The sequence below is a fragment of the Micropterus salmoides genome, unplaced genomic scaffold (genome assembly GCF_014851395.1).
Source record: "Micropterus salmoides isolate LMB-PRFRI ecotype aquatic unplaced genomic scaffold, ASM1485139v1 Ms_hic_scaffold_6, whole genome shotgun sequence".
Lineage (NCBI taxonomy): Eukaryota > Metazoa > Chordata > Actinopteri > Centrarchiformes > Centrarchidae > Micropterus > Micropterus salmoides.
The window spans coordinates 30589784-30616921 of record NW_024044348.1 but is presented as its reverse complement, the minus strand read 5'-3'; the positions used below and the strand labels follow the sequence as shown (position 1 = coordinate 30616921).

Here is a 27138-nt window from a genome sequence, read left to right as displayed (position 1 = left end):
GCGACAGCTTGGAAAAAATATCACATTAAAATGTTAAATATGAGTTAATGAGAAAATAACACTCACCAACTGATTTTTAAGCATCATCAAAATTGCCAAAGAGCCATTTCAGGTGCCGTATTTGCTATGAAATGTGTTTCTGTAAATGTAAATGTCTGTTTTATGTCATGTGCGTAATAACTCTGCCTATTAGAGGGAAAATATAAAGAAGATAAATGGACAGTTTATTCCCTATTTTATCCAATTTCAGCACATTTTTTTCATTACAAACTCAAACCTTATAAAAAATAACAAAGTGAAATTGAGCCCAGCTTCTCCTTTTTTTTGCCTTCTCCAAAAGCTTCACTGGCAGTTTGTCTAAAAGCCGAAATGAAATGAAGAATGTAATTAGAGGGAAGGGAAACTTTTAAGGGGAATTTCAGAATGCAGAGCAATCAGAGCCTTAAAAGCAGCTTTTGGTCCCCCATCAGAGAGTCTCCTGCCCAGCCACAGACAGTACACAGAGTGCAACGGGCCCCCTTTCCACAGAGACACACCACGTCTTACTGTTTTTGTTCTACCTTCTATGGGTGTTCTTTGCTGCTGTCACACCTCCCTTACATTAACCTCACTGTGTGGCTTCCAGATCCAAGGGGAAACCACAATATACAGGCTTTTTTTCTGCTGGAAAGACAGGAAAGGGAGCTTGGCGGTGAGGAGTTTGGGTGGTGGGTGATGGTACAAAAGTTAGAGATAGAAAAAAGAAGACGAGGGAAGACCAGGTGTGAGAAATGGAGAGACTGGGCGAGAGAAATGCATGAAAAATAGCATTAAAAAGTCTGTCCTTTGGTTCTTTCAGGCCCATTGGCGAGGCTAAACAAACAGCGAATGCTTTGGAGAGACACATTAACTGTAACTGCCCTTGATCTGGCAGTGTTTAGAGTGCTGTCGGCATGGCTAATAAACACTTCATTTAGTTTTAATGGTGCCGGCGCCTCTCCACAGCCTTCAAAAGTACCCTTTATTTGGGTCATTTACGGCTCTTCCTCGAGGAGCACCCGAGGGACGGCAGATCCAGTCCACATCTCTGTCTGCCTGAGCACTCCAGGCCTGGGGAAAATTAATAGGGCTATCTGGGAAAAATAAATAAGTGATGGGCTTTACCCCTGCCAAACAGCCCTGAGAGCTTATTAAGGCAAAGTGAGGGGAGATGGGGCAGCAGAAAAAGAGATTTTAATATGAGTTTTGCACCTTCTAATGTAGGGCCAGGCTAGTTCTTTTCTCAGTTTCATCCTTTCTCTTTTTTCTCTTTTATTCCATTTCCTTGTGCACGCTCTCTGCTCTTCTTCTTGCTTTGCCTCTGTGTTCCTCTTCTACAGTAATTGTAAACACAGCAATTATGGATTGTGTGAGACTTAATTATAGCTTGTGCAGAGCCCTGGGGGAGCTCTGCCGGAATGCTGCGGCTGATAAAAACGCCAGCTCATCAGCACCCCTCCAATGGTGGCGAGCCCCAGCGAGAGTGGACCAAAGGGAACCGTTCCCCCAGGGCCCTCTCAGCCGAAGGACCAATTAGTATTAGGCGGGAATTAATCTTAACGGGACACAGCCACTCAAACAGGTCCTCCCAAGGTGAAGAGGAATTAATGTGGTTGCCTTATTGGTTATTGCTGCTGTTGTCTTTTAGGTCGTTCCCCACTCAGCGCGTGGGCTTAGGTGTCTCGATAGACCAGATCGGCCTGTAGTTGACATGTGTTCTTCTGCGCGCGCCTATTGAGACACGAGTTGGAGGAAGCTCCTGGATTGGAAAAAAAGAGCAAATCGAATCAGAGGAGGTAAAATGTGCCATCTAATTTTTTCTGCTGTTCATATTTGTTGCAGCTTCATTTATCTTTTTCAAAATGGCTTTACAAAGTCAGCTGGAGAGGAGAAAATATTTCAGGCAGCCTATAAATTCCAGTAACTGCTTCTTGTATTTAGACATTCAAAGCTCAGCCCTATTGTCAGATCCCATCAGGAGGGGGCTCATATGGTGAGCCATGCCCACTTTGAGTATTGATTTCTGGGGAGCAGGGCTCCATTAAGGTCCTGCCCGGGGGTGTGGAAGGGTCAGCAAGGGAAGTTGTGGGCTGCCGTGACCCCAGCTGCAGTTTACAATCGATTAACTCTGACTGGGAAGGGAGAAAGTCCTGAGGAAGTAAGCACAAGGCCCCACACGCGATTAGGCTACATTAGCCCTCTGGTCAAAGCTGTTCCAGAGGTTGCAGTAAGTTAATTAGCACTTTCTTATGATATCAGTGATGACAGGGGTGAAGCAGCTAGCATTGATTCGGCTTTACTCCATTTCAGCCTTGGAGACCAACCACCAAAACACCGGATACTCCCAACCTCCATCCTTCTAATCGAGCATAACATGTACGTCACTACCTGGAAACGATTAGTAAGCACTAACCTGTTGCGACCACTAATATGCAAGTGTTGATCCTGATATTTAAAGCTGTGTAAAGTGCTTGAAATCCATGCATATTCAATATTGAGGCTTAATATGACATTTATTGTCAGTATTATACCCCTAAAACACATGCAGTCTATCCTGGAAGTGTTCAGGAACATTTTCTGCATGGTGTCAACAGGGATCGATATTTAGGAAAATCTTCACCTCCATTTTCCCACCTCAAGACCTAGTAACGTTTCAGGGAAAATGGATGTATGGCTGTGTTGTGAATGAAAGCAGCAACATCGCAGGGACATGCACGTAAAGGGTTACGCCCGTCTGACGAAAGACGCTGCCACGTGGAGGGAGCAAATTATAATTGTGAGAAATCGCAAGACTCCGCGTATTTCAATCCATGATTTATTTACTATTGCCTTCCTTAGCGGATGATTTGATAAACAAGCACTACAAGCTCTGTTTTTCAAGTATGTCGGGAAACTGGACAGATTCAGAAATACAAAACATCTCCTCGCCCGTGATGATTCTGAAAATAATGAGACGTCTTCCAGTTCCGCTGTTGCCGTGCACACGTACATTCGGCCTTCCCCCATCTTCTTCTTCTGTTGATTTCTTTTTCAAAACAAGTGATAATGAACTTTAGAGGGATAATGGATTTACATTTATGGCTTCTGACAGTTTGCAAGGGTTAGATATTGGGGGGGCTTGCTCTCTTACAGTACCACATAAGGCTTGAGATAGTGACTTCTACTTTGACATCTCGTCACATGTCCTCATGAAATGTGTGTTTTTGCCTTTGACTTCTCATTGTCTGGAGAAAACACAAAGAGCCTGCACTAATTTCTTATTTTGGCAATTAAAGTGTAAAGGTGTCAGTAGCTGATCGTCTTTGTCTCCCCCACTTACTGCGTAACGAACATCTCCCCGTCTCGTCATGTCTCTCCAGTAATCCCTTTGTTGTTTGCCTGCCATTTTCTTTATTTTGCCTCCTGCTCTGTTCTTGTCATTCTTCTTTACCGCTTCATCTTCCTTTCTCTCTTGCGCTACATCTCTCTGTCTCCTCTGATGGTCTCACAGTACTCCCTTTGTTAAATGAAAGGTTTGCCAATAGATCGCTCACTCTCTTTGTTCTTCCTCCTTTACAGCACACTGCTCTCAATATTATTTGTTTTACCAGCAGCTAAACTGCATAACACCTTCTTTTTCTCTCTGTCTGTATCGCTCCATCTCTGTCTGTCTGTTTTTGCTTGGGGCCCAGCCAGGCAAGTGAACAGCGACAGATGAAGCACCATGTCTGTGAGCAATGTTGGAGGGAATTAATTACAATTCAGTAAGTGCTCTGATGAGGATTCAGAGATGCTTGTTAGAGATAGAGCCATCAGGTGTGTCTGATCCGTCATGCACTGACAGCAGCCTCGGGCGGGACACTGAGTCAGGTATTAACGCCTGTTTAGGGCCCAGTCCTGCCCTCAGGTGCTGGTGGTCATGAGTGTACAGGACTTAAAATTAACACCCACCAGCCCATCAAATGTGGGTTTAAATGAATTGTGGCGTGCAAGTTCCTGCCCAACCTAATGGAGGACGAATCTAATTGAAAAGGTTAGGGTTCATTTATATGTGCAGCACTTTATAAACATAAATTGGAGGTATAGCATGGTACAATCAAGTATGTGCCTTTGAAAGTTGAATTCATGTCCGTGCATAATGAGAAACTATTTTTCAGTCAGAGATTCACTTCGTCCATTATATCTGCAGGTATAGCACAAGAAAGCTTACAATTACAATAAAAAAAAAATAATAATAATAAGTGACTATTGTACTATCAGGTTTCTTTGTTACTTACCTTAGTGATTACTAAGGTTGAACTATATACATTACATTTATGCATGTTTTAAATTTATTTGAACATTAATAAATTTGTCTGTAATTTCAAAATTCTAATCGTCAAAAAAAAGTGATTGCATTGTACAGTGCCACTGAGAGACAGACACTAAACAGTTGAGCTCCTCTGCTTATTAGCGGCTATATGTGGCCATGTCTTCACATGCCAAGGGAGTGCCTCTGCACCCTTTGAAAGCCAAAGAGTATGTTATGGCTTTGTGACAAATCTCAGACATGACACGCTAATCAGATAAGTGCTCAACCCCAAGGCCAGAGAGGGCCATGGGGACAAAGGGACAGGTTGAAAAATAATAAATATCTGCAAAATGTTACAAATTATAAGTGTTCTTCTATTGAGGGAGTCTATGTGATGTGCTCTTTGTGTCTGCGCCCAGTTGCACATTCCTCGGGGTAATTTACAACATGGCTCCAAGCGGCTTGTTTAATTTCAGAGCCCAAATGAAAGCGTTTGCAGTGTATTGGCATATTTTTCTTGTTAAGCAATGTTTAAGGTAGAGATAGACAAGGCAGTAATTGCAGGTTTGACTGAGAGTAGGAGTTGAGTTAGCAGACATCAACACTCCCCCTGCTTTGGGAAGAAAATGAGAATAAAAAGATAATGTTGCAGATAAAGAATGAGAGAGGTATGTCATCCACTTAACTATTTCACTGTTGGGGCACTCGCATGGATCCTGCTGTAGATTCAAAGTATGACGGGAAACATTTGAGCGGAATATAATAAACAAGAAAGCCAAAAAAGTAACTGGGACAGAAATTAAGAATGAGGACACATGAGCCTGTAATAGCGGTAGAATAACAAACACAAGCCAAAATTAGTCTCTCACAATAAACTGACAGGGGTATAAAAACAAGCCTGCGTACATGATGTGAGATTATAATGAGGCATTGATTGTTTGTCCTCAATTTCCATTTCAGTTCCCTCTCAAATTGAAGGCAGACACTTGTAAACAGCCATACCTATGTCTTTGCTGTTCTCATTAGCTTTTCTTTTTATTTCCCCCCACACATTATTGAGCTAGAGGATCTAGATGAGAGGGCCCCGTGTCACTTCCTGTTTGCAGGAGTGCTTCCTGTTTTCCTGACCATGTTCTGGTTGTCTGTTCCCGAGCTGGTGTTTATCGCCTGGTTTGCAACCATCTGAATGTTGCAGCCGGGGTCCTCTGGGATGTTTGTTTGTGCTGTCTTTTATTATGCCATTTTTTAAGCTGCCATTGTGGCAGGACAGGAATGTGCCATTGCTTGTTGTTGGTCGCTAGAGTGAAAAAGCCCAATTACCGTGGGTCCCAGGGCCTGTAGTTGTACAGTAGGCTGTGCTGTGCTGTGCTGTGCTGTGTGTGTGTGTGTGTGTGTGTGTGTGTGTGTGTGTGTGTGGGGGTTGTTCTGGTGAGCAGCTGTCCCAGGCCCCATTGGCAGTGATGGCAGGGGATGGTTACGGTTGCAGTGGTGACAGCGAGGAGGAGGAAGAAGAAGCAGACAGGCTTATGAGGGACTCCTCATGTGTTGTGTGCTGCCACCTTGGTTCTGCTCAGCAGCCAGCTCTCCCCGTCTGTCTCCCCACCACTTTTAACTGCTGTCTGATGTTGTAAAATCTTGTATGTGACGCTGCGACTGAAGTCATGTGCGTCCCTCCTGGTTTACACAGTATGTGTGGCCAATTAGAGCTGGGGTTATGAGGCTGATGTATGGATTATAGTCTATTATTCTTTCTTCCCTAATGTTGACCATTAACTGCTGTGTCATTAGTTACTTTACCAACTGTGGTGGCGGGACAGGAAGGCACACAGTCTGTCATACACATTTATCTGTGGGTAGATGGCATGGGACACAGGAATGTTCCTGCAAAGCGGTGACAGTATTCTGGGGAATTTTTGTAGAGTAAACCAGGAACCACATTTTATGGTTACCATCTAATTAAAAGAAAATAGCAACTACATCTTTAAAACTTCTTGCTTCTTGCATTTAAAAAATCTACAGTACATTGTTGAATGGTTTGCATTAGGAGAGAGTCATGAAATCATGAAAGATTGTGCAAACCCTCAATTTAACAAGAGAAACAAACATGTAAATTGTGAGTTTTCTGGTGTTGCAGCTGCAGTGTATACAATAGTATCCTGTGCATGATTCCTCTACTGTGTTGGTCCACTGTGGGCAGTGTTGTGTGTGACATAGCACTGACTTGCTGTCTGTCTGTCTCATATCCAGCGTGGCAGAGTAGTGAGTGGTGTCTAATGGAGCCTCTGATGAATAATGAGTCCATACACTGGTAATGTTCTGTGCCGAGTAACGGCTGCATTGGTTTCTGTCCTGTTAACTCCGCTGGTGTAAGATTGATTGTGGTGTGCTCCGCAGTCATACAAAGACACTTCATTGCTTGGCAATGAAAATAAAGCTTCTCCCACTGAAATGAAGAGCAATGGCACTAGGGCAACAGAGTCAGACCAGCGGCAGGCCTGGAGACAACCACAGTCTCGTGTCACCAGCATGAGTGAGTGACACACCATGAAATAGGCAGCGCTCCAATAAGACTTATTTGTTTACACATTGCTTTCTGCTAATTGAGGTGTGGGAGAGTTTGTTATTTTTGCCTCAGTCAAGATGAACCTTAGGCCTCTCACTGTACTTAGAGATCCTCCACCAAGACTCTCCTTCAAATTACACTTGACACTGTGAAGAAACATCTAATAGAAGTGTGTAATGGGCTCTGATGACAAACTACACGGTTGGAAGACCATGTAATCTCCCCGCAATTAATTAAAGTACGTCCTGTGTGTGTGTGTGTGTGTGTGTTAGCAGTTTTTTTTCTTACTCCCTTTCTCTCACAGCCAGCCTAACCAGATGCCACCAAATAACTGAAATAACATTGCCTGTCAACTGTAAAAAATGAAGACCCATAGCCTAACAAAGAAAGGTACTTAGAGCTGGCAGAGAGAGGCAGATGCAGGGTTATTTATGCTCCAGTGCTTCTCAGTATCCCGGTAAGGGTCCTCCACAGCTCAACATCTGTACCTCCACCCGCCTAATTACCCTCAACACCCTTGCCCAACCGCTTCCTAGACTGTCACCACCTCAAAGCTCGCTGGAGAGGAGCAGGAAAAAGAGAAGGTGAGAAAAGTGTTCCCCCTTGCCGGCCTTCATCATACAGTTTCACCGTACAGTATTGCATTTTTTCCATTGTTTCAGAGATGAATTGTACGTGTACGTGAACATTTTGTGTTTTTAACAAAGCAATTCCATTACTTTTACCTGAAATGTTAAATCTCACTGATCAGAAAAGATTTTATGTCTCTCTCTCCACCACACTCCTTTAGCCCTCTTTCCACATTGTTTGTTGTTCCACACTTAACTTTTGTTATTTATCTGTTTATTTATTTCCCACCACAGTATTGATTTGAAGACAGAGAACAATTAGGCCCATTTTGGGGATAATTCCCCTGTCTTCACTTATTTTTATAAGTAAATGAGAAATTTGCCATGCTTTATGTAAGTTTTGATGGGAGCTATCAGTTTTGAGTTGCTTGTGCCATTGATCTGATTAAAGGCATTACGCATTGTCTAATGAGTTTTACACATGGCTGAGTGGTGAATAATCGCCCAGTGATTTCTGACCCAGAACTCTTCTTCACACCCCCTCCTCCTCTCATTTTCCTCACTTTCTTCCTTTCTCACTCTCTTGGAGCAGAGGACCAGACACTCTGTAGTTCACAGAAGAGGTAACGGAAATCAATTGAGGCTGTGATTTCAAGAGTTTTTTCCCTCTTTTTTCCCCCCACTCTCAAGTCAAATTGATTCCTTTGCTTGTTTTGCTTTAATAATCATTTTAGATGAGCGTTCAGTAAATGTGCACCGAATGAATACGAATATTAGGTGTCAAGCCTCTTTGCATGAGATCAGTTTTGAAAACTATAAATTTTACCCGGCTGCAAATTGTCTGGCAATTAAAGCGTATTGTGTATAATAAGCGGTGTCTCTATTGGGTGTTTAGCTTTATCGAGCCTGTCTGGAGATGGAACTCATACCTGCTGCTCTGTGAATTGCAGCACATAAAAGATGGACTGAATATGTTCACGGGGAATATTGCCCTCTCCAAAAGACCAATCCGTCTTGCTTAGGGAGGCAATCTTAGGTGCGGTAGATAAACTAATATTTGTGTATAACCTCAGTCAGACAATACAAATGATCGGATGATTTTTCATCTCCTTATGCATACAGGGAAATATGAAAAATTGAGGTTTAGGAATATTTGCAGGGTCTGCGAGGCGGCTGGCTGGGCCGCTGAGTGCCCTGGGCCACGCTCCTCACCAACGACTTCAGAGTGAAGAGTGATGAGAATATTATACCCGTCTGTTTCCCGTCACTCCCCATCCTCCCCTCCCACCTTCTTCATTCTCTCCTCTCACCACACTAATTCATATGGCCACAAGATGGAGAGAGAGGGAGGGAGCGAGGTAAAATGAGAGAGAGAGCAGGGTAGAGCCCCCCCCCCCCCCCCGGCTTGCTGTCTTTGACTTTCACCGTCTACCCGCCACCCATGATTGACAATCACACTGACATAATTCTCCTTGCCCCTCTCGCTCCTCTTTATTGCCCCCCCCCACCTTAAACCAACACCCCCACCACCACTGCCAAGTCCTACCGCTGACACATGCACACTCTCTTCATCCTCTGGCCCTCGGCTCTCACACTGCTAAAAACCTCTTATTGGGTTAATCTGCTGGTGTTACAGGGCCAAACTATTCATCACATTGTGGAGCTGGTGGGCAGATGGGGGCACAGTTTCATCCCGAGTGTTGAAGTTGTGTCATAGCTCATGTTTGAGGAGGCTGAAGGAAGCTATTAAGCAGGCGACAATGCTAATACTCCACATGTGTGTTATTCTAAGATGGTATCAGTGATCTTAATTCCCAAATACCACATATATGAACTGTGCCCGGCGCAACATGCATTGTAGATTTAATGTATGTATAAGTTACACAAGTGCCTTAAAGAACCATCTTCACTTAACACAAGTCTTTATTTTATAATGAGCAACCCTTGAGAGCATGGTACAAGTGGAAGTATGTGTCCATCCAGCATCAGTCAGGAAAAATACAGTACTTCAAATACAGTAGCCCGGTGTCCCTTTCTATCCTTCTTTTCCTTGAAAAAACTGCTGAATCTTACAGAATCCAGCCGTCAAGTGCAGTTCCCCCTCACCAACTCCCCCTGACATGGAGATTGTGACATTTACCCCCACACTCCACTCTCCTCCTCCTCCTCAGGTTTGGGAGTTTTATTTTTAGTTTATTGCGTTGCCTCACGCCAAAGCCTCCATGTTTTCCCTTGAAAACCTTTCTGTTTGCTCTCTATATTTCTGCATTATCTCCCTTTGCCCTCTGCTTTTCAATATGTCTATTTTACTCCCCCTTTTTATTTCATTTTCTCCCTCCCTCCCTTTCTTTGCATCTCCGTCTGTGTCCCCCTCCCATTCTCTCTCTATTTTAGCTCTACTACGGTGAAGAACCTCTCCCCTTCCCTGTTCATGATAAATCAGGGGTCTAAGCGGCGGCACTCGGTCAGAGGCATCAGTCGCGAGGCTGATGAGATAAGCGGCGCTCATCTCTCGGCCCTGTATGGAGATTTATTGGGCTGGGATAAGCAACAAGCTAGCCATCACTCTCAGCCAAATAGACTCCCCGCCTGCATGTGTTTATTCTTATTGCACTGCCACGACCACTGCCTCTGTCAGGGGTGGAGTAGCCCCCGGAGGCCTGCTCCATGGAAGAGGAAGCCTAGCCCTGCTCTCTGGATCATTACCTTCTATTAGATCAAGAAAACAAGCCTCCACATTGGGGTTCTGAGTGACACTGATGACCCAATTTCTCTCCATCTCAGAGGGCCACATAGGCATATATAAAATAAGGTTATTGTTTATATTGGCTCCTCATATCCAAGTGTCAACAGTGTAGTCTTCCTTTTGTAAATTTACATGCCCTTCTTTTGGCACAATGCACATGGAAGAAAATTCCTAATTATTTATGTACTTGTCTCAGACAAACATGTATTTTGATGGTGTGGTCAAATGTCAGGAGTCATTCAGGGGCAAGTCAATTTTGAATGCATGTACATATTGGCTTTGTGGACAATGAATGTGTGATCTTTGAGTTTTGGGACAGTCCCTAGCTAAACAACTTGCCCTTTGTACTGGCTCCACAGGGGTGCAAGTCCACTTTGCTCCCTGTCTTGAAAAGCCAGCATATGTACATTTGAAAGAAAAATTAACTCAATCTCCCTCTTACAAATGAAAAGTTAAATTCATAAGCAAATAGATCCACCCACACTGAACTTACTTGGTCTGGTATGGCAAGTAGCTCATGGTGGCTAATGCTACTACGTTAGCAAACATAAATAGATATTGATGTGACATTACTGAAGCAGGTCACTGACTTTAAGACTCTTCTCTACCTGTTTTAGCATGTGACAGATGAACATTTCAGTCATTTTATCAAAAGAAAAAAAAGACCAAAACAACCTACCTCACAAGAGACATATTTGTGGACCCCTGCCTTCTCTCGCACACTTTTTCACAAAAATACTGTTTTACATGCAGATCGCAACTAGTGGCAATGTCACTTTTCACAAATTGTCACTCACAAATTGCACACACACTTGTGCAGGGCACTTGCATGCTCATGCCAGGTGATAAATTTGATTTGATTAAAGAAACGTTAAAATGAACAGGAGAGGAAATTATCTCATGTTGCAAATTGCTGTTTGCATGTGGCCTCAGGTCACTGAATGGCAACTTTAAAGCAAGTGACTCAAGAGATTGAAATTGAATGCCATTATCCTGTAATTGCCACATGTGACCACAGTGGCTGCTGTTCTTGTCCAGCTGCTGATGACAGCATTAATTTCAGGCGACCAGCAGACTCACACATTAATGTTGCCCGGCTGGTGTCAGAGAGTTGCAGGCCAGGATGTGCACGTCCAGCACCCATTTCTCCCTCCACCCCCTTACTGGTGCCACAAAAACACACTCCACTCACCCAACAAGTTCTCCACAAATTGCTTTTACCCTCCTCACCCCACAAGTGTACAAACGCACACACATGCACACACAAACTTAGGCCTTGGCGGGGTAGTGGGGGTTAGTTTTCCAGCACTCAGGTTATATTTAATCATGGCTGGTGGATGAGGAGGCTTTTCTCTTTATGAAAGGTATTAGAGCAGCGCTGTGTTTTCACTCAGCTTTACGCACTGCCCCCATGCTTTTCTTCCCCTGACCTCTGTTACCATTTGCCAGGGAGGAATTTGATAAAGTGACACCGGGCCCCCACTATCTCTTCCTCTCTCTCCATCTCCTATCTCTATCTAAGATTCTGTCTGGACTGCCTCTCATCTCATCAGTGGGGTCACACCTTTGGGCTGCCCTCGTACTCTCTCTCCCCCAGCACTCGCCTTGTCATTTATTTTGCTGCTGAAATGGCTGGCGAACCGGCAGGTCTGATTCAATCTCCTACATCCTTAGGCTGATGTACCGGACAGAGCCGCCACCTTCTGTGATAGCGCTCACAGGAATGAAGATGGGGCAGGGTTTTACAGCAGGAACATCAGGCCCCCTTGTCTTACAACTTCTTGCTGTCCACCCATCCTTTGCTCTTTCCTCACTGAACCTAATCCTTTAGGGAGGATTTTCTTGCGCCATACATTGTTAAAACACACTTCCGTTAGCAGAGGAATTGCACTCTGACAGAATATTCTATCATTCAACTTTCCCCCTGCATCCTTATGTGACTCAACCCCAAACCTAGTTGATCTGTACTACTTCTACTTAAGGACCCCATTCTCTTTGATCTAACTAAAGTTACAGAGGAAAGTGAGAAGCATTGGGAAAGCTCCAGCAAGGGGGTTTACATGCCCTTTCAACACTTTGAGAAGCAGGGGTTGCTCTCCATTCTGCTTCATGTTGCACCCCGGGACTCTCCCCACTTCACTAGCATGCATCAGCAGACACTTGGTCATTAGGTAGATTGACAGTGATTGTCTGGCCTGCGGAACTGAGGCAGCCTCAGCTCAGCTCAGATGCAAGCTTTGCAATGCACACATATAGATTTTGTGTGGGTGAAGAGAATTAACAGAAAACGTTACAAGCGAAGGTAATCGATAATGGCGTGAAAGATGCGACGGACAGTGTTGAAATCACATTTTGGACAGGTTGCTACTCCATAATTGATTGGGTGTAGCTTTAAGCTGGTGCTGCTGCTGTTTTTTATTGTTTTGTTTTGTTTTTGCTTTAACTTAAGGGCAGATGGTCAGTGCCTTGTTGCTGCTCATATCTCATGCACTAAAGGAGGTGAAAGGTGTACTGTAGAAATGGTGTTAAGCCAAAACTGAGGAACCTTTGGAGTGAGATTGTCTGCCTTACAGGACTGTGCCCTATGTTGTTTTCTTTTCCGTTGCTCAGATTTTGTTTTGCCCTTATTTTGAGAGAGCGTGGAGACTTATTTGCTTTTTTGTTGTTGAGTGTATGAGTTGGACATGTTGAACAAAATGCTCCAGCATCTTATATCTCTACTGTTAGATGCAACTCTGACAGTAGTTGTCAGTAAAACCAATGCATTTATGACACCTGAGATTGAACTTGATGTGACTTCTGTCCTCATAGTGCTGCATTACCTTCTTTTCCTGTGTGTTTGCATTTGTGTCTCTCTATGTGTGCACATTCAGAGAGGACAAGAATCCTAGGGAGGTTGAGGCTGTCCTCTATTATTCATCAGTGGTAATGAGTGAAAGGAGCTGGCAGCATCTGTGGACTTATTGATCCTGTCCTCTGGTTTCGTGCCTCACCTCCGGTGAGGGAGAGGAAAAGGAGGTGGGCTCAATGCAGTCATACACCTCCTCTCTGGAGCCTAGGGTATGTGCTCAGCCCCTTGTTTGCCTGCCCTGAGTGCCTGGCCACCTGGTACTAAGACGTGAGTGTCTCATTGTTTTGGATAGGAGTGCACTGTCTTGCCTTGCTTTAGCGATTGAGTGTCATAACATATGTGATTACACAAGATCTGCATCTGTTGCTGTTCTTCAATTAAGCTGATTTTCATGTTTTTCCTTGTATAACCCAGTGCTCTGTGTGTTAGGGTCCATAACCATACAAATAACTGTCACTGTGAAAATTACACCTTCCCAAACAAGCTTTTTGTTTTCGGATATGGTGAAATGTCTTGCCTTGCCTTTATTATTTTATATTCATATATATTCATAGTATGTTCCCAATGAATGCTATGAATTTTGGAAATTGTCAGCCAAATAAACCGTTGCTGTGTGAAATGTTGAATTTTTATAAAGGATGTGTAAAGACCATTTGGCAATAACCCTCAGCTGGCATGCTGACCACACAGTATATCTGAACCTTGCAGAGGCCTCCCTCTTGCTTTCCATCCCCATGTATTTCCCCCACTCCACCCATTTTACTGCCCTAGTGCACAAACGCAAGCAGTCTAAATTAGACCAGCCCCCTTTTGATACCATAAAAAGGGGAGAAGCAGCCATTATGAATTATCCTTAATTACAGCCATTTCCTAAACTAATAAAGCTGCTAAATCTTTACTGCAAAGGTTAGTTTACCCAGCATGCATAAAAACCACTGCATCGTGTGTATGTCTGTGCCTCTATGTGTGTGTGTGTGTGTGCGCGCACATGTAGGTGTGCGAGCTCATGCATTCAAGCATACATGCTGGTGATTGGTGTGTGTAAAGAGTGTGTGTATGTGTATGTGGGCGCAGGAGAGCTGGCTGGCTTGCTGGCTGGCAGCACCCATAGTCCCATTAATTTCACGTGGGCTCCCTATCACCAGCCACAGATGCCTATAGACACGTAAATGAGTCTCCAGCGAGCGGTGGGCCGCCTCAGCCAGCCAGCTCGGGCCTAATGGGCTGGAAAGCCAGCGTATGTGACGGCAGGAGATGAGGGCCTTATTTACACTGGCAGACATTAGTGGATGGACGCTGATTCACTGATTAACACGTCAGCCTCCCTCCCTCTACCCACCCACCCCCACATGCCTCCAGCAGTTCTCTTCATCCCTTCCCTCTCTCCCTTCAAACCTCTACACTCATAGCTGCGCACATAATGTGAACATACAAAAAAATCCATATACAAACATGTCCTCTCCCTTTTGTTTTCTTCCCTTCTCTTTTTTCTCCTCTCAACTTCATACATCATTCCCCTGCCTATACTAAAAGATACACACACATACACAATATCCAGTGTTGGAAATGCATGGTGGCAGGTTGCTGAGAAGGGGGAAGCCATCTGTGAATGATAGCTCCTGTGGAAAGATAATGTTTCTCATGCAGCGCCGAGTGAAGCGCTGATGGAAGAAGATGACTTTTTGAATGGTTAAGTGGGTAAACGTTAGATCGCGGCCACAACGCTCCCGTTCTCCTCACCCACCATCAATCCCTCCCTCTCTCCTTTCTTCTCTCCCTTGCTCTGCCTTTCTCGCTCTTTCAGTGTACTCGATTGTTTATTGAAAAGGCACAGGGAGGCCACCGATAAGAGAGGCATAGCTAATGCCATGATTTGTGTCAGTCACGCCGTACAATTTGTTACAATCGCGACACTTATCACAATATAATATGTTTATTCTGGTCAATTAAGTGGCACAGGAAGGCTCCTGCATTTGAAGTGTCACATGCAAGATGGGACGGGGTGAGGCCGATCAAAGGAAATGGAACTAATCTAATTGTACAGCATCTCATGCTGCTGCCACCCCCGTAGCCATCGCCATTCAGCCTATAAACTGATGCATTTTGGGAGAAAAGAAGGGACGGGTTTACATACTCCTGCATATATATATATATACACACAGCAACTCATAATTATTCCTGCCATACATATCCTCATAAACACATAACTTGTATTCACACCTCATTTAGGCCTACATGTACAGGCACTGTACATATTCACACACTCAAACATAGGTAATTTTACATGCACACAGACACACACGCACACCAGCACGTAATAGGGCATATGTGACAGAAATGTAAACAAGGCATGCACAAGTGCGTAAATAATCATAGTATTACATAGGTCTGCATAGATGTGCAATTACATTTACACACAAACACTCATAGATACCTTTGTACTGTACATATACACTACAGTGTTTTTGTAAACACACAGACGAAATGGGTACATCAGCACAAATTTATCCAGGAAGCTGCTTGCACACGTGGACACACATACCTTGGGCATGTTGTGGTCCAGCATAGATCTCAAAAGAGTCAAAGTATACATAAAAGCAGTCAAGGCAGTGAAGCCAGGCTGTGTAGCGGACCAGTGCTTTCATCGATCTGAGCGGGTTCATTAGGTAAGTGCTGACATCACAGATTGATGTCTCTTTAAACCAGTGCCTGCCGAGGAGCTGACAAGGAAAATCAGCACTATTGACTCCCTTAGTGGTGTGTGTGTGTGTGTGTGTGTGTGTGTGTGTGTGTGCGTGTGCGTGCGTAGCTTTAAAATATATCAGTGTATGCTTACATACATGCTTACATATATGAGTACATCAATGTCAATGTGCACAAATGTGCCAATAAAATGAGTATGTGTGTACTGGCATTTGGCACACAGGTGTGTCTTTTTGTGTGTGTGTGTGTGTTTCCCTTGACGCCACACTAAATACCCTTGTCTTTGATGGGCTCCTTGGGTGTAGGTGTTCACTAATGTTGCTAGTTATACACTCAGCAATGCGGCTAAGGAGCTTGTCGGCCTGTTTCTGTCTTTATGCCACCATTCATCCATCTCCCATGACAGAGTGGGGAAGAGATGGAGTGGAAAATGGAGATGAATAGTAAAGGAAAGAATATGGGGTGGAGAAGTCAGAGATGGACTGGATAGCATCTCTCTCCATTAATAATTTATCAGCACATCTAAGACTTTTTTTCTGTGATTATGTTGCGCAAATTTTCAAACCAGATAGATCCTTGGCATCGGGCTGCTTACATTTCATATGAGGCCTCGATGCTGTTTAGTTAAAATATAAAATTTAGGATTCATGTTGTGGAAAAGAGACTGAAAGTTGTCTCTCTCTATTACCCCAGTCCCCTCACCCTGTACTTGTCGATTGATTTGAGATGTCGTTTGTATCTGATGTGTTTCTCTAATTAAGATCAGGGGAGAATCATTGGCATTGAGTGGCTGCACACGCCCATCGATTCGACTGGGATGGAGTCGGTGTTTGTGAGGATAGTGTGGACAGGAGTGACAAGAATCAAACTGGTGGTCGAGCCATAGCCACAGCGACACCAGACCAGACCAAGTAAGATGGTCCATATAACCTCCACTGTTAATCATTTTGTTTTTTAGTTCACCTCAGGTGCAGTTTGGCACACAGCTTTTCAGGGAATTTGTTTCTTATCATATTACAGAGCAGGTGATTTGCTGAAGGACAGCACAGAAAGTTGGTTTTGTGAGTTTCTAATGATAGCATCACTTCTGGCAGTACCGGGCAGTTAAGTATTCCCATCATCATGTAGTAGCTGTAATGAGCATTTTTTTTTGCTGCTGATTTGCATCTGTTGTAATCCATAATAAAGTAGTCAATACTTTGTAATACATTATGACAAAGGGCATTGACAGCTGGAGATGAACGGCACATACCCAGAGGTCTTAAGCGCTGATGGTAATACAATAAACATTACCTCCTCTAAACACCATGGCACCACATCCTGCTGCTTTAAATGAGCAATTGATCAGCTCCGTTGGAACATGAACAGGGTGTCTTCATGTCCAGTTGAAATGCCTTTAAACGATCCATAGTCTAGGAGAAACAAAGGCAAATTGACTTATCTGGCTTTAATATATCAATACACAAGATGGTGCATTTTCACAAATAAGGGAAAGAAAAAGAGTTTAGAAAGTTTGCCTGTACTTTATTTTAGCCTGAGCTGAGCATAATGCAAAGTAAGTGTTTGGATTGTGGAATGTGCAGAACCAAAGGCATGAATCCCTTCCAGGCCACCACCACCGGAGGCACATCCCAATTGGCTGCCTCCAGGAGATTAAAGAGAATAATTGCCAGCTGATTGGCTGTTTAATTTTTCATGGACCTTTGATGCACAGAGTGTTTGTATTACCTTTATCAGCAGGCATAATAATGGGATAGCGTTTGACACACTTAAGTAAAACAGCTCTTTCACCGAGTAGAGGAGCTGCTACTCTTCGTCTCAGCAGAAACGAACAGACTGCAGTGGGATGTCGCTTTCAGTGCTGTATAAAATGATGCACATTGTTTTGAAATGTCCCTCTGTGCAACTAATAAATTACAATTAAAGAAAATTTATCCTGTAGGTGCCACAGACAGATAGAACAGAAAAAGACAAACACATAAACTTTAATTTAGTATGGTTGATGGTATCTTATATTTTTCTTCCATATATGTAAATGAAGTGAACACAATATTAGAAACACCTTTCAGTGCATGCACTGTAGTCCAACACAACACTACCAAAAAGTATTGCCTCAAAAACTGAGCATTTCTAAATAAGGTAGTGTTTATTCCATGGCTGTTAAAGTCTATTGTATTACAATGTACAGGTGTTTCTATTTTTCTGGTGACTCGTTATGTGTAAAAGGTAGCTGCCTGTTTGAAATGAACTGATTTTATCCCTGTTTTACCACCTCTTTGAAAGCAGTATGAAAGTACATGAGAGCTAGTTTTGCCTGCTCCTCCCAGATCAGAGACAGCTGCAGTTGACAGTCCCATGTTCCTACCTCTGCCTGGTGACACTAATCTCTTCCTGTAGGTGACCTACCTCCTCATTCCCAATCTGTCTGTGTGTGGTGTGTAGGTGTGTATGTGTGTTGTGTGATAGTTGCAGCGCATGTCACCTTTGCGGTTCCGCTTCGGAGGTCCAGGAACGGTGAGCTTCTCATGGTTGTCACTTTGAGGTGGGAGAGCAATCATTTCCTTGGACAACAGTCCCATCCTCATCCCTGCTTCCCGCCCGCTCAGATTAGTTCCTCTTGCTGAGAAGATTTGCATCCAAAATATTTTTTCCTTACTTATTTTTTCTCTATATTTCCTGTTTTCTTTGCACCGTCTACCATCTGTGTTTCTTTTTCCCTGCCCTTCTCTGTTTCCTTCTCTTCGTTTTCCCCTGGACGCTGTAGAGCATTTTATTACAATTGTCAGAAAGAGTAACAATTCTATTGTGAGGTGATTACGACAGGGTGTTTTACCCACAGATCACCAGAGCAATTAAAATCTGTAAATAAGGCTACCCATGATGCCTCAGTCCAAACAATGGGGTCCCGTAGGAAGTGTTTGTTTGAAGAAGAACTATGGAAGAGAGTTTCTCTCTCTTTCACTCTCTCTCTCTCTATCTTGCTCATTAATTAGGAGACGCTCCTTCAACCCGACACTGCTGTGTCGATGGGCAGCTTTGCACAATCGCAGTGACACATATTTCAGACACAAGATGAAGTTGTTTACTTTTGTGTAAGACCTCGCATTACGCCACTGCACTTTGTTTCACAGCATGGCAAAGATAATGCAGGCCTTCTGTGATTGTGCTAGGAAAAGGAAGAGTTAGGAAGAGGAAAGAGAGAGGCCTGCATCAGTTACTTTGTAGAGGCAGACAAGTAGACATACTTACACTTGTACATATAGGGCTGACACACACATACACACAAAATGTGACACTTTGAGTTGACCATATAGTAGATTTGTAGGCAATGAGGTCAGATGTTGTAAAACTGTAGTGGGAACATCTGCAAAGTGGATTTTGATGGATGTCCAGTTTGAACACGGACTCAGAATTTGTGAGTGCACTGGTTGTCCCTTAACTCCTGGCTAGTCTTTTGGCCTCCTTTTCTTCTAGTTACTTGGCAGTGTATCGCATCTGTACCCTGGCATAACCAAAGGAGAATGCTGCCAGATAACCAAGACAATGCTGCCAGATAATGTCATAGTCCTTGAATGAACAGCTTAATTAGGGCTTATAACCATCAACACAGAGAGCTACTTTTATTCTGGTTAGCCTCTTAACTGGGGTTGCCATAAACTACCTAGTTCACAGCAGTTCACAAAGTGATGCAAGCACCCCAAACGCCTTAACTACTTTTTGGTGTTTCTTTTTCTTTGTAGAGACAAAAGGGCTCTTTGTAGTTTAGTAGGAAGACATGTGGAACATGTCATGTATTTGGTGTCAGGATGTGCACGTACCGCTTCCGCAACCACCCCCACCAGCTTCATAAATTACTCACGAGTGGAGTTTGGGCAGGTTGGAGCAAAGGAACCAGACAGATAGAAGGAGGGACCGTGGGAGTATTGCAGCTCAACACAGCACTGCAGTGATGCCGGGCTCCGTGGGCCTCACCAGAGGCTGTATGCCTTACCAAGATCCTGTTTACAGTCAGCCAAAGAAGCTGCCAGCCACCCATTTCCATAACGGTGCCTGCGGCCCTCTGCGGAAACTAATTTCTCTTTGCCGGAGATGCACCATGATGCTGCGTGCTCTGTACCTCTCCCACTTTGCATTCTATGTCTTGTGTTTCTCTCTTTTGTTTCCATCTGTTTTCCTCCCATCTCATCTTCCCATCGTTCCGTATTTGCTGTGTCTCTTTATTTTCTCTGTCTCCCTCTACACTAATCTTTTCTTGGCTTTCTTCCAGCAAGAACCATTGAATTCTGTCCTTTCCTGTTAATTTGCATCAGTGATTGTTACCAATATTCCAGAAACATGTTGTCACTCAAGGTGTAGCAGTGGAATTACATTGTTGGCATAATAATTTAGATGATTAGTAGGTTCATGCATTTATATTGTAATACGTGGAGGCTGGGGCTGCTCATACTCTTATCTGTCCAAGTGTGTGGATTTTGGTGGTCTTTTTTTTAAATCACAAATATTTTAAATAGTCTTCTGTGCACATCTTGTGTGGAGGCTTTTAATTGTGTGCATGTGATTATACATTTACATGTATTCAAATGTACATGTACAGTTTCCATGTAATAGTAGCTGCTTGTTAGTGTAGAAATATTTATGTGATTGTTTGTCATATGGGTACCTCTGATTATTTCACATCTGTTTCACTGGTGTCTTCTTTCATCTATGGGCATGTCAGTGTGCCATGTCCACTCTGCTGTGTATTTGTGGTCGTGTTTCTACACTCAATACATCTCTGCGTGAGCCTGCCATCTTCAGCTTTTTCCCCTTGTTCTTTCCTTCTCATATGTTTGTGCAGATTTTTTTTTTTCTGCTTCAGCCACTTGTGTAGTTGCCATGTTCCTGTGCCTGTACATCAGTGAGCATCTGCTCTTTCAACAAGGTCCCCGTGGCCTCAAATGTCAGAGTAAGCAGCTGCCAGACAAGTACATTGTGCAGCAGGCTTGTGTTTCGCCCCCTCCCATCCCTCCACTTCTTGTTCTGTGATGTTAACTGTGATTGAAAGTAAGTTGGCAGCAGCAAGTGGGGGACAGATGAGGGAAAGGGTCTCTGTTTTTTAGAGAATTGGATTCCTGCAGTTTGGAGGAGTACTGCTTTTACTGTTGCTCAGGACCTGACTGTTCTCCAGGGCTTCAGGGTCAGGTGGGGGAGGTGTTCTGTTGTGCATTTGGTATGGCTTCTTCTACCCTCTTGTGTGAAAGACCACTACAATGGTAGGCCATTTGCAGCTTGTCCATATTGTGGTCCATGTACTATGGGGTATCAGGGGACAAACAGTGTGTGCACATTTATCAATATGTGTCTCAGTGTGTGCATGTGTGTGTAGTTGCACAGGTTTGAATTTGCTTGTATATGCTCTTATATACCTTTTAAAAGTCTGCATTTGCAGTGTAACCTTTTAGACAGTATGGATCCCTTGTTGCGCTTCATAGTATAGGTGGTGCTACAAGATGTCACAGGACGCCCGTACCAAAGTATATGTGGGCTTGTTCCATGCACTTGTGTATATGTATGTGTATGAGTGAGTAGTTGCAGGATGGAAGCACTGAGGCAGAAGAGACAGAGGGCAAAGAGACAGGCAGGTACCCCCCCCCCAGGAGGGGCCTGGGGGCAGCGGGCCAGGGGGAAGCCCCTCCAGCTCTCCCCCAAGCACACTCTGCTCAGCTCTCAGACACTTCTATTGATTTGTCCACCAGATATGGCCACAGGTTAGCTGCTCTGCTAAGTACTGCTCTTTTCACCTCCCTTTGCCTGCAAACAAAGGCTGGACACAGGCTCCATTTGATGTCAGGTGATGTTGTTTCCTTGGCATTACATTTTCTAGCCACACAACTCACCCTACCTTTATCTTTCTTCCCTGGCACAAAGCATGCATGGACCATCAGGGGGCACTGTTAGACTCACTCTGTACCTAATGACCCAACCCAAAACTGGCATAGTCCTCCACTGTCTTCTCCTGAGGCTACAAGCTGTGAGAAAATGTGCTTTAGGTGTCAATCAATCCTCCGCCTTCAAAGTTTCTCCTAATTCAAGCCCAAACTAGATGAGTCCAAACAGTAGCTTGAAATTGTGCCCATACTTTGCTATATGTGATCAACACGTGTAGCAAAGTGTAAAATTTCAGCCTGACAGATGTAGATGGAAGCCAAGACAACTCTTGATCAGCTTAAGACAGTTCATCTCATTGCCAAGCTCTTATGTGATCGGAAATCAGTCGGCAGTACCTCTGTATTCGCTGACAGATGGATGAATCGAGTCTTCAAAAGGCCTCATTGGTGACACATTAACATGAACCGAGCTTCCTGGAGGACTCTGAATTCTGAGCTGTCACAGGTGGCAGATGAGATAAAGCTACTATGCTGCTCTGCTTGTTTCGTAACATAAGCCAAGTCATGTTGAGAAGAAAACTGGCACCTGCTCGACATCTATTAAAAATCTGTTTTGAAGTAGGGTTGTTGTAACATGTCTTGTATTATTAATTAAAACACCCTGCTCTGAGTCAACATCAGCTTTTTATGTGTCCGATGTCTGATGCCAGAACAGGTGTGAAGGTAAAACAATGAACATTGAAAGAAGGAACACCACAAATGTGTGTGTGTAATACAACTTCCCACGCTTTGATTGCAAGCTAGTATACCCTTACAAGACACTGCAACATACTTTATCATTGTTAATTAGGAAACTGCTGTGTAGGACAGCATAATACCAGCTCGTCATATTGTTTGCTATTCTTCTTGCACATAGTTGCATGTCATTTATCATTGCAGAAAGCCGGACTTGTTAGTGTATGTTAAACTGTTCCCCTCTCAGATGAGTAATGGGGGCTATTACTAGCAATGTCAGCCATAAGAAACAAAAATCTTTCCAGGCTGAGGACTACCTGTAAAATTTGACCAAATGGGACAGGAATCGTAAAAGATAGTAATATTTTGAATCGTCCTGTTTCAGACTGCATAATTTGTTGCTGTGCAATGACAAATAAGTGAATAATTTTGAAGAAAAAAAACCACATGGGACCAGTGGAATTATAATTGTTGTTAAATGAACTGAGATTAAATGTCCATGTATGTGTATATTAACAGGGATAAACTGTCTCAGCAGAATCTTTGCTTCTTGGATTCACTGTCAAATGTAGCTGTGTAACCGTTTGCTGTAAATGGTCAGTTCTTCAAAGTAAATGTCTCTGACTGATCTAACAGAGATACCCAAAGTGCAGGTGCATCTGTCACAAATAACAAGATGATTAATATGTCATGGACACAGTTATTAAAAACAAACCCGGGTAAACGGAATAAGAAAGAGGAACAGCAGTCTCAACTTAAAATTACCTAACAGGGGTATGATAAACAGTTGAAGGATATTGGCAGTGTTGTGAAATGGCATGTAACCTTATGTGAACCTTTCTTATGAAGTGTTTGTATTATTGTGTCTACTTTCTGTACAGAGATTGATTGATTGATTGATTCATCTTTAGTAAACCAAGTTGTTGCCAGCTGCACAATTAAATATGGAAGATGCCCGCTTCTCAACCTTCCACCCCTCACCGGTCTCCTTGGCACTCATAGCTATAGCTGTTTTGCTTGATCCCAATACCACTTACCTGCAACATGAACAGGAAGGACAGGGACTAATTGCAAGGACAAATGTTTGCAACTGCGGGGTTTGCATTTGTCTGGGCCTGGTCCAGGCCCTGTTTATTTCAACCTCTGTTGGCAGTCATGCACACACCACACTCGCTTTGCTCTGATTTAACCAGAGGCAAAGCCCCCGCCAACCCCCACTCTCTCTCATCAAAGATTCATAAAGGCAAGGTTCTCAATGATTTTCTGTCTCTTCCCGTATTCACAGCTTGTTGTCCTCACCCTCCCTGTCTCCTGCCAGTCAGACTGCGGAAGTCAGGCGGAATTATGGGTGAAGGGGCCGCTGGCTCCCAGAGTGTGTGTGTGTGTGTGTGTGTATGTTAGTGTTTGTGTGTTTGTAGGCGTGTTGGTGTAGGGAGGCACTGGGGTAGGACGTGGGCAATAGGGCGAGGGGACGAATGGACACTGACATGTTGATGTTGTACTAAAAATGTTAGGAGCCCCCATGCAGGGAAAGGAGTAAGACCCCACCCGCTCCTATTTACCCCCATGCACTCCTTCCGCAGTTCTTTGTCTTCCGTCCCAACCCCTGAGCCCTATGTGTCGTTGCAGCTTCCATACTCGCTCAAAAACTAGCTCATTCAGAGCCCTAGTCACCAGGCCCAGGGCACACCATCTGTAGCCCTCGGAGTCCTTCCGTGTGTATGTGTATGTGTGTGTAACTATGTAAGTGTGTGTTTACCTCCATACTTATGTGTGTGTTGTTTGCGTGCAAGCTTACAAGCGTGTGTGTGTGTGTGTGTGGGTGTGTGGGTGTGTGTGTGTGTGTGTGTGTCTGCAAACCCAACCCACTGTGCCTCAGCCTGTTAGTCTTGCTACTTACCAGGCTTAGCCAGATGAGGGCCACTCAGCCCGGATCTAATTCCTTCGACTCTGGCAGCACTTCACTCCTGGCTCTTTTTGCCTCTCAAGTGTGCATCTGTGACCTTGGCTGAAGTCGGAGGGGGTTAAACTGTGGACTTGGAGATGTGGCTACAGCGATTGAGTTGTAAGCTAGTTTTTGGATCAGAGCTTTCTCACAGCCATCTGGGCTTCTATGGGGCTCAGAAAGAGGTTATCCCTCTCTTACTCCCCACAGCTGACCCTGGATCAGCAGTAAGGGCAAAGACTTTAGTCTGAAGCATCCTCGCTGGGATAGGTAGTGCAGAGTGGGGATGTTTGTGAAGTGGAAATTAAGAGAGGAAACTAATGAAGAGAGTTGATCTCTGTTACCAGTTGTAATCCCTCTGTTTTTATTGTGCTGAGCTCTGCATGTGCCTTTTGTCTTATTGTTGTCTTTAGTGGCAAAGCCTGTGTCACCTATTTTTTTTTTTTAACTCTTTTTGACTCACTTCAGAATTAATATACGCCTGTGCCACTATAGACAAAGGGTTGGGTTCTACAAAACACTGTCCTCGGTTATGCTGGTATTACGGTTATTGCATCAAGTTTATTGGCACTACAAACAGAACACTACTTAGTTCCTGTTAGACCACAAACAGCATTTTTTCAACACCCAGAACAACTTTCACAAAGTGATTTACACACATACACCTACAAACGCACTAAGTAATCAGCATAGGCAGGTACTATATGTACTCATACTCATTCACACACCCACACCCACACATGCCATTATATGGCGCTCCCTGGCTTGCTGTGTGCACTCTTTGCATCCTGTTTGGTGCAGAGCCTCAGGGCCTAGCCTGGCTGCTCTTCCAAACAAATTGCTGGCTGTTCACAGCGTTTTAAATGCCGAGGCCCTTTAATTACACTATTTACTTAATAGGGTGAAACAAAACTCGTGTTCACGCAGCAGGAGCACCAGGTGATGCAGAAGTTCAAACACCTGGCGGAAAGCACTCCTCTGGCATGGACGCACAGCATACACGTGTGCACACACGAATGCACACACACACTCGCATTACTGTGTTCCAAATGCTATAGGCCTCACTCAGGCTTGGATGAGAAGCTTTACTGAGTTTGGGACTTTTTCTTTTGTTTGTTTACTGGAATAAAAAAACAAATGTATCTGGGAAAATACGACTCATATGTTGCTGTATACCCAGCCTGACATTTTCAGAATGAGTTCATCCTGTACTGTAAATAGAATGAGTAATGCTAGTTTTAGTTGTTGACTTATGGCAGATGCCCATGTGGGAATGTGCACAACTACTTCTGTGTGCCACTCCTTAGTTTGTCCATTCAAAGGTTATCAGCTGAAATTAGACTAAAAGCAATATATCCTGCCAAAAGATATGCCTTTTAGATTTTGCTATCTGATATTGCTTGTCTAAAAGTGCAAAATATTGCTAGATAGTGGCACTAGAGGAAAGGTCAGGGGGGTCACCACAACTTGATTAGACTGGTGGTGACCTGTAAAAAGACTATAACCTGTCTCTCCTCCAGTGCAAGCTGGGATATATATCTGGGCTGGTATTTATCAAGCTTCTCAAAGTGCCATTTTAGTCTTAAGTGTTGAGAATTCATGAAATTTACTCCTACTTTTAAACTTAAGAATAAAAGCAAGTTATCAAATTTCTGAAAGCTAAGAATCACTCTTACTCTCCCAGTTATTTAAGACAGCTCGAGAGGTCTCTCAAGTGGTTAGGAGTTGCCAGTAGGACTTGTGATGGCACTGTGGAGACAGAGACATGAGACATTAATTGATGACGCACAGTTAATAAGACGGGGTCAGACAGCGCAGGCATAAACTTTGTCAGCGAGTTGGTGAGGGACGCCATCTCACCACTGACTTGAAGCAGGATTGTGTTTTCAGCTAAACTGAAGGTGGTGATCACACTTTGTTTATTTGCCACAGGACAAACGCAGCAATGCAACCATCAATAAGCCGAATAGTCATGGAAACAATTATGGCACTTCAGCTTCACAGCTCCACACATTGTCATGCGTTTAATCGACTTCCCAACAACACCCCCCATAATCCGACAGAAGCAAACACAATTCATGCAAATAGCCGGCTTCACAGGAGTAGTAGGCGCAATTGATGGCACTCATGTAAAGATAAACTTTTTTCATTTTTCATTTTTCATTTATTAATGTGTAGGCTGATATAATGTATTCTCTTAAAAATTCTTTATTGTTAATTGTTTGATGAATATAAATTCCTCTTAAGAATTTCACCATTCAATGTGAATTTATCTGAGAATATTCTTAAATAAGGAAATCTATTCAGTGATTGGTCCTTGGCTACATCGTCATCCAAAATCCTGTTTGCAGCACAGTAAGTGTGACAAAGTGACTGACACTTAAGATTTAGTCCTACACTTAACTCAAATTGGGACTATGATGCCTGATAACTATCTTTTAAGCACAGCTTTGAGCCAAGAATTTTTTTACTCTTAAGTCAGTTGTTAGCAGTGTTCTTATGAGTAATTCTGAGAAGCTTGATAAATACGGGCCCTGATAATTATTATTACAACCATTAAAGTAGTCAGTCTAGCATACTTGAAATTACACATTTCTAATTATATCTTTTGTTTTTCATTTATATGATTCATTTAAATGAAATGACAAAATTAAATTCAATATTAGGTGATCAAGTGTTCTGTTTTTTTTCTATTTGTTTTTACAAGAATGTCTTGTCTGTGCTGATGGTCATATTATAGTCTACGCCTAGATCTGTCCAATTTATGGGGTTTCAAATTTATGACAGTTTCAGTAGGGCGTGTTTACAATCACTGGATTGCTGATCCTATTATGTGACAAGCATCATGACAAAGCAATGTCAACAATGAGT

At 43.4% G+C, this 27138-nt stretch overlaps 1 protein-coding gene across 3 annotated transcripts in view; it reads left to right on the top strand.

Annotated features, from left to right (window-relative positions):
• fto (FTO alpha-ketoglutarate dependent dioxygenase) overlaps positions 1–27138 on the top strand; it is a 114870-nt gene that overhangs the window by 78353 nt on the left and 9379 nt on the right. The window contains exons 9-10 of one of the 3 annotated variants that reach the window (XR_005442197.1): positions 16482–16631; positions 16741–16922. The exons of 1 other annotated variant lie outside the window; for it this stretch is intronic. The gene's annotated coding sequence lies outside the window, so the exon portion shown is untranslated. Of the gene's footprint in view, positions 1–16481; positions 16632–16740; positions 16923–27138 lie in introns of those variants that run through there. One more of the 3 variants, XR_005442196.1, reaches the window with a different exon arrangement.